This window comes from Dermacentor albipictus, chromosome 2, assembly GCF_038994185.2.
Source record: "Dermacentor albipictus isolate Rhodes 1998 colony chromosome 2, USDA_Dalb.pri_finalv2, whole genome shotgun sequence".
Classification (NCBI taxonomy): Eukaryota; Metazoa; Arthropoda; class Arachnida; order Ixodida; family Ixodidae; genus Dermacentor; species Dermacentor albipictus.
In genome coordinates, this window is record NC_091822.1 from 126,304,605 (window position 1) to 126,312,831 (window position 8,227).

At 43.1% G+C, this 8,227-nt stretch overlaps 1 protein-coding gene across 4 annotated transcripts in view; it reads right to left on the reverse strand.

Annotated features, from left to right (window-relative positions):
- Nucleotides 1-6,951, reverse strand: part of LOC135895934 (uncharacterized) — a 71,847-nt gene extending 64,896 nt beyond the window's left edge. For 2 of the 4 annotated variants that reach the window (XR_011512148.1, XM_070533962.1), the window contains exons 1-2: nt 6,704-6,950; nt 1,270-1,358 (exon numbers count right to left, since the gene is read on the reverse strand). The gene's annotated coding sequence lies outside the window, so the exon portion shown is untranslated. Of the gene's footprint in view, nt 1-1,269; nt 1,359-6,703 lie in introns of all 4 variants that reach the window. The other 2 variants (XM_070533960.1, XM_070533961.1) reach the window with 2 other exon arrangements.
- Nucleotides 6,952-8,227: the final 1,276 nt, after the last annotated feature.

Here is an 8,227-nt window from a genome sequence, read left to right on the forward strand (position 1 = left end):
GGACCTTCTCTGCCTCCCTGCATGCCCCACGATCCTTCGAAGGAAGGTAGGTGTACAGCATGCTTTGAGCGATGTTGCTGTCCATCATACCATGCCTTGTTAGGAACTTGATAATCCCGTCTAAAGGTAGTCTAGCCGTCCCTTTGGATTGCTTTTATTAAGAAGATTTCTGAGAAAGCTCCATTTACTGCCTCTTCTCATACGACTAACCGCTTCTGTACATGTTTCCACCCATTATTGCTGCGACAAAAGTACAGAGCATGAGTCAGTTTCCTTCATAAGAGCTGCAATTAATTTTGAGCTGCAATCTCATTTTGGTATTGATTGTAATTTGTATTTGCTTGTATATAAACCCAACCTGTAACAGTCCCAAGTGAGACTAACAGAATATCCATGATAAAAAAATAACAAAAGAATATTCAAATAGCATATTAATCGAACACGCGCACAAAAACTGAACCAAATTATATAAACGTAGTTTTCTGACCTCGCGCACGAAAAAACTTTTCAAGATGGAATAATCCTCCTGTGGTTCCACCACTTACCTGCTGCTGTAGTCGCACCAACGTCCTTTTTAAACAAACGCATGCATGGAATTACTGCATGTACGAATCTAGCAGCTTGTGTTTCACGGCGAGTACCGCAGAAGACTGTCAGGGAACATGAACCCTTCCACGTTCCCGCATCTTTCAGCTAAAACTCGCATTTCCAAAGAATGTAAAGTGGATATTGTCATTTTCCCCATGCTTGTATCTTTCAAAACGTTTCTCTTCCTTGTCTTCCGAGCTTCAGTTTCTCCTCAGCCTTCTTTCTAGCTGCATTCCTGTCTTTTCCTCTAATAGTCTCTTCCTCCTTCCGCGTAGGCATGTAATGTACGTTGCATGTAATTTTGTGCTATTCCTTAATTGTTACTTCTTACGTATCTGCTTATTTTTATCGCCTTTGTTTAATTTACTGTTGGTGATCTTGTAACACTGCTCGTAATCGTTTTACAATTCTACTTTCGTTGTCTGAGCGCCAGTATTGAGACCTCTAGCTTCTCCGCGGCACATGAAATAAATAGTGATTTATTTGTTATCACTGTCATCAATACATAGGGTGCATGACACAGAGTGTTGCAAAAGATAATGAAACCATCTACAGCTTCAATGCCACCAGTTCGTCCAATCAAGTATCCTTAGTATAGCAGTCGTTACGTAAAACTGCGAAATGGCACGCTTCGTAGTGTGTCTTGTAGTTGAGTATTCTAACGGTCAATAGTTTGCTCACCTGTGAGAAAAGTGAACAGCACGTAGCACAGAGTAACCAGTAGAACAGTCAGGAAGACAAACAGGAGCCCTACCACGGCTTGGACTTGCCTGCGTTTGTAACATTTTTTAAGTTTACAATTCCATTCGCCACAATACGCAAACATCTCAAGCCGGTCAGGAAAGGGCGTTCCCTTCGCCCTGCCTGGAATGTTCGTTGTCGAGTTTCCACGGCTTGGGACGTCACTGCACGGTCATTGGCAACTACACGTGAAACATTCTGACTGGGCCCAGTACCAAAGTGAACTTAAGCGTAAAAGCCATTGAATTCATCGGTTACTCTCGATAGAGGGATCAAAAATGAAGACAAGCACCGATCGCTGAAGATTTTGTAATTCTAACGTATCAGATACCACCTAGGAGCGTCGTTCAGACGAAAATTAAGAACCGATGAAACCATGGCCTAAGTACTTCGTATAATGTCACCGAGACGCCTGGAGTTTACTGGTGATAAATTACCACTGTTTGTGTTAACAGTGTCAGTCGTAGTTTTCATGCGTTTGATTATTGATATTTCTTTATCTTTCACGACCATATGCCCGCGTCACTCATAATGTTTTGTACCTACTAGGCAGTCATTCTGTCATATTCTCGATTTTCCTATTTCAAAACGTATTGTTCGCTGTAGCACGGCTACTGGCTAAAGTACACAGCCTCCCCGGAGCCAGAAGCATATCGCCTCCGACAAGATAGAAACATTCATAATAACATACACATCTTACTGACGCATTCCTGATGCCTATATCCGCGTTTCACTTTTTTCAACTTCACGCAAGGTTGTTAAGAACCATTGTTTCAAGATGCTATCGTCCTCTACAGGCATCTGCAGCAATTGCTTTCGAGACAGGACCCGTCGGTATAAGAGCCAAGTTACAACGCGAGAAGCTCAACATGACGAGGTTCTCTCTAGCAGGTTAATGCATATAAAAGTGCAGTTAGATGAAGCGCCAATGTGGTACCAATTAAAGTTAGTTGAACAGACGAAAAACTGAAGTTTGGCAATTCTTCAACAGGGACTGATGCCACTCTTTGTGGAAATCATTGCTTCTAAACATCGAAACGCCGTACTTACGTGTCTAGAAGACTCCAACGAATAGCATGCTTATGTCATCGTCAGCCTGGCTACGCGTACTGCAGGGCAATGGCCTCTTCCATAATTCTCCAACTACCACGGTCATGTGCTAATTGTGGCCCTGTTGTCACTGCAAACTTCTTAACCTCATCCGTCCACCTAACTTCCTGCCGTCCCCTGCTACGCTTCGCTTTCTTTGGAATCCAGTCCGTAACCCTTAATGACCACCGGTTATCTTCCCTCCTCATTACATGCTCTGCCCATGCCCATTTCTTTTTCTTGATTTCAACTAAGATGTCACTAATTCGCGTTTGTTCCCTCACCCAATCTGCTCTTTTCTTATCCCTTTACATTACACCCATCATTATTCTTTGCATAGCTCGTTGCGTCGTCCTCCATTTAAGTAGAAACATTTTCACAAACCTCCAGGTTTCCGCCCCGTAGGTGAGTAATGGTAAGACACAGCTGTTGTACACTTTTCTCTTGAGGAAAAATGGCAACCGGCTGCTCATGATCTGAGAATGCCTGCCAAACGCACCACAGCCCATTCTTGTTCTTCTGATTATTGCAGTTTCATGATCCGGATCCACGGTCACTACCTGCCCTAAGTAGAAGGAAGTGGTAAGGGAATAACCCTCACCACGTCCAGTGCCTCGTTACTTATACTAAGCTGCTGATCTCTTCCGAGACTGTTAAACATTATTTTAGTTTCCTGCAGATTCATTTTCAGACCCACCCTTCTGGCACTTTGAGACCCACCCTTCTACTAAGCAAGGCAATATCATCAGCAAATAGCAAGTTACTAAGATATTCTCCATTAACTCTTATCCCCAATTCTTCCCAATCCAGGTCTTTGAATACCTCCGGTAAACACGCTGTGAATAGCATTGGAGAGATCGCACCTCCCTGCCTCACGCCCTTCTTTATTTGCATTTTGTTGCTTTATTTATGGTGGACTACGGTGGCTGTGGATCCGCTATAGATATCTTTCAGTATTTTTACATACGGCTCGTCTACACCCTGATTACGTAATGCCTGCATGACTGCTGAAGTTTCGACTGAATCCAACGCTTTCTCGTAATCGATAAAAGCTATATATAAGGGTTGGTTTTATTGCGCACATTTCTCTATCACCTGACTCATAGTATGAATATGTTCTATTGTTGACTATCCTTCACAGAATCCTACCTGGTCCTTTCGTTCACAGAAGTCAAAGGTGTTCCTGATTCTATTTGCGATTACTGTAGTAAAAACTTTGTAGCCAACGGGCAGTAAGCTGATCGGTCTATAATTTTTCAAGTCTTTGGCGTCCGCTTTCTTATGGATTAAGATTATGTTGACGTTCTTGCAAGATTCCGGTACACTTGAGGTCATGAGGCATCGCGTATACAGGGTGGCCAGTTTTTCTAGAACAATCTGCCCACCATCCTTCAACAAATCTGCTGTAACCTCATCCTTCCCAGCTGCCTTCCCCCTTTACTACTTGTGGGATGTCAAATTCATCTAGACTATTCCCTCTTCCCTTATCGTCATTGGTGCCATTAGTATTGTATGAATCTCTATAGAACTTCTCAGCCATTTGAACTATCTTATCCATATTAGTAATTATATTGCCCGATTTGTCTCTTAACGCATACATGATTCTTGCCTATTCCTAGTTTCTTCTTCACTGCTTTTAGGCTTCCTGCGTTCCTGAGAGCATGCTCAATTCTATCCATATTATACTTCTTTACGTCAGCTATCGTACGCTTGTTGATTAACTTGAAAACTTCTGCCAATTCTATTCTAGCTGTAGCGTTAGAGGCTTTTATACATTGGCGTTTCTTAATCAGATGGTTCGTCTCTTGCGGAGGCTTACCGATATCCTGTCTAACGAAGTTACCCTCGATTTCTATTGCACACTCCTTAATGATGTCGATAAGGTTGTCGTTCGCTGCTTCAACACTAAGGTCCTCCTCCTGGGTTACAGCCGATTACCTGTTCTGAAGCTTGATCCGGAATTCCTCTATTTTCCCTCTTACCGCTAACTCACTGATCGGCTTCTCATGTACTAGTTTCTTCCGTTCCCTCCTCAAGTCTAGCCTAATTCGTGATCTTACCATCCTATGGTCACTGCATCGCACCTTGCCGAGCACGTCCCCATCTTGTATGAGGCCAGGGTTAGCGCAGAGTATGAAGACTATTTCATTTCTAGTGTCGCCATTCGGGCTCCTCCACGTCCACTTTCGGTTATCCCACTTGCGGAGGAATGTATTCGTTATCCGCAAATTATTCCGTTCTGCAGACTCTACTTATAACTCTCCTCTGCTATTCCTATCCCCTAAGCCGTATTCCCCCACTGGCTTGTCTCCAGCCGCCTTCTTGCCTACCCTGGGATTTAAGTCGCCAATCAGTGTAGCGTATCTTGTTTTGACTTTACCCATCGCCGATTCCACGTCTTCATAGGAGCTTTAGACTTCCTCGTCATCATGACTATATGTAGGCGCGTAGACCTGTATGACCTTCAACTTGTACCTCTTATTCCTGCTTTCCTCTCGTTAATGCTATACAATTCCTGTATGTTGCCACCTATATGCTTATTAATCAGAAATCCGACTCCTAGTTCTCGTCTCTCCACCAAGCCCCGGTAGCACAGGACGTGCCCACTTTTTAGCAATGTGTATGCTTCAGTTGTCGTCCTAACCTCACTGAGCCCTATTATATCCTTTATTGCCCGCGAATTACGACAATAGCACTGCTAGACTCGACTCACTAGATAATTTTCAAGCGTTAAACGTTGCCAATTTCAGATTCCAATGGCTTATGTAAGCTATTCTTAATAACTGCAGTCTGGTAAACCGAAGAGTTTCTTTTTCTTCAATTACAGATGCTACATGAAGCTTTCATATGTATTCTGACACTGATATTGGCCTACTAAAAATAGTATTTGCTGATTGCAAATAGCCTACCCATGCAAGTCATCTTAATTACCCCGGTCTGCTAAGGAGAATAGGTGGTTTCCTTCCGTTGCAGATGCAACATGAAGCTTTCATCAAAAATATGTCCTTTAACGTTTATGTTGGTAATTTTGTCTCTTACTCCCTTGGTTACGTCAACAGTTATCCTATTACACTACACTGCATTAAATTATATCACATTACACTACAGCAACATATAACAAGTTGATTTTTGTGTGTCGCACGTACTGTGATACCTAGTTGGTGCGGACTAAATCCTAGGGAATTGCAGTGTCGATGCTACAAGCCACTCTTCTTCACAAGTAATCTATCCCTCTAACAGCTCGCCATAATGTATTTTAGTTTAGCACTTTTTAGTTATCGTCACATGTACCTCGTAATCTCACCATATTGTGTATTAAACAGAAGAGGCGCTTAGAAAGCGGATCAGAAATGCACTATTTAACGTTCCAATGTCGTCCAAATTGAATAGGTCTAAAACTCTTATTAGCGTCATTCTAGAAGCGCATCGAATCCCTGTAAACTGTATGAGATCTGTGTTCCCAAAATTTAATCAGGTCATATACGGGCCACTCAGATCTTTGGCGCTGATACGACCTCGCCTTTTAATCACCAACGTCGATTCTGTTCTGCGTTTGCACCATTGACGTTTCAAAACGTCCTGCGTTATCTCAACGCACGACACGTCTAATTAATGACGCGCCACTCTGCAATGATCACTCATCTTATCATCTTACTCGCGATACATCTCTCGCGTTCGCGAAGGCATCCTGTGCTATAAGACGTTACAAGTATATCCAGACGCAAGAATCCGAACGGATTATCAGCGCAATTTCTTCCCGCACGCTTTCAAACACTGCAACAGGGTACCTAGACCCTTTGCTAAAAGTGCCATTTCCAATACTATTAAAGTTAATTGTCACACTTTCGAATGCTCTGCGACAGAAAATTGATTATACTATTTTAATGCAATCATTTTCTTATCACCAACATGCTGACAAACTTTCTGCAATAACGATGTTCTTACTGTTCTTACCGAGTGACATTGTACGTCGTACTCCAGAAGTGTTCCTTCAGGAGTTGTAAGTAAAAAATAAACATACACGATTGCACAATTACAGTATGCCTCGCACAAATGCGACATTTTGCTGCTATGTGTTTCATGCTAAAAAACCTCAGTTCCTAGTCACCGCTCGCCCTGCCCACTCTTTCGTCTAAAGTCGCGGTTCTTTTCCTCTTTAAACATGTCGGATAACCTGGCCCGAGGTTCTCCCCTCTTGAAGACGAAGGTCAGTGCGGCTTTGCATTTCAGAATTATGCATCTGCTGATGTGAACTACGACGAAGTAAAAGCAGAGCAGTGCTTACCAGGAATATCGATGACCACGACGATATCTTGTTGTTGGGCTGCGGAAATCACCAATTGACTGTTTGGTCAGTTTGTGTCATTGAACGTGTATACCGTAGCTGAATTTAAAGACGTACAGAGGAGAACAGTTAAGTACATAGCTTCCGTTGTGAATTTGTGACGGTTTATCATATTTTCTATTCTTCTCACCTTTTCAGTGACACTGCGTTACTTTCTATAAATAGGAAAATTGGTGCATGACTATAGAACGGAAAATAATGAAAAACCTAATGGACCATCATGAAACACAGCTCCAGCAAAATAACGAAGTCAGCCCTATAGGCCCGGAATAATAAAGCTATCAAACGCCCCGTCCCGTCACTGGCAAGACACGGCTGTTCGTCCCGAGAGAGCGCCTCCTCGCCATTTTCTTGTCGATAATGTCACGCTGGTTTATGGTGGCCGATGCGATCGAAGGTACAGCATTTTGAAAGGAAAAAGCTGGCCACAAAACGCTATCGCATGACGGTGACGTGACACTGACGGGTCGGGGCGTTTGACGGCTGTGTGAATCGGGGCCTTACTGTGAGCCGTGAGGGAAGCATTACCTCAGACAGAAAATGAAACGAAAGAAAGGTTGCAACGCTTGTTAGAGAGAGAGAGAGAGAGAGATGGAGAGTGCAAGAAAAAAAAAACACTTGTCTTTATTAAAATGTACGGATGGGATACGTTGTCTCTCTTTCGCTTCTTAGCATCTGGAGGCGGAGTTGATGGGACAACGTGTGAAGGGGAGGCTTGGTTTTAAATACACTCCCTCCAGGCACTCCCTAGACGTTCTCGTATGGTGCCGCTAATGTTAATGGCGCTTGATTAATAACAAATTAGCTAGGGCCTAGCTAGGGTAAGCGAAAAGGTTCGGTGATGCTTATGGTTTAGCTTATAGTTATGTTTTATGATATAGCCTATGGTCATCCTTACAGTTTAGCTTGTGGTTTTGCTTCATGATTTAGCCTATGGATATGCTTACGGTTTAACTTATGGATATGCTTATGGATAAGTTATGGATCCGCTTAGGGTTTAGCTAGTAGTTATGCTTTATGATTTAGCCTATCGTTATGCTTACAGTTTTTTCCTTTTGAATATGCTTTGGTTAGCTTATGGTTATGTTGTACGTGTGCCTTGCGTAGTTATGCAAATTGCTTATCAATGATATATACCCGTAAGTTATGCAGCATTATTAAATTTCTTGCGATTTCTGTACAACCATAAACACAGCGCTCTCTATCGATAGTAATACTCTCTTCTCCTTCCATATTGAATGCGCACGCCTATTATCTGGCAAGCGGTTATATAGACGGCCTCCGCGATAAACACGCGCTTGCGGCGAACGTCAAACGATGACGCATAGCGCGCGGCTGTGGGCACCTGCGCCGAATCCGAACACGCTTACGGAGCCAATTCCGACGCACGCCGGCTCGCGCGAAGCACGGTGTCGACTTGCGTAGTAAAGCTTTACGCTTCAATAAACAGATTTGCCCAAGCCC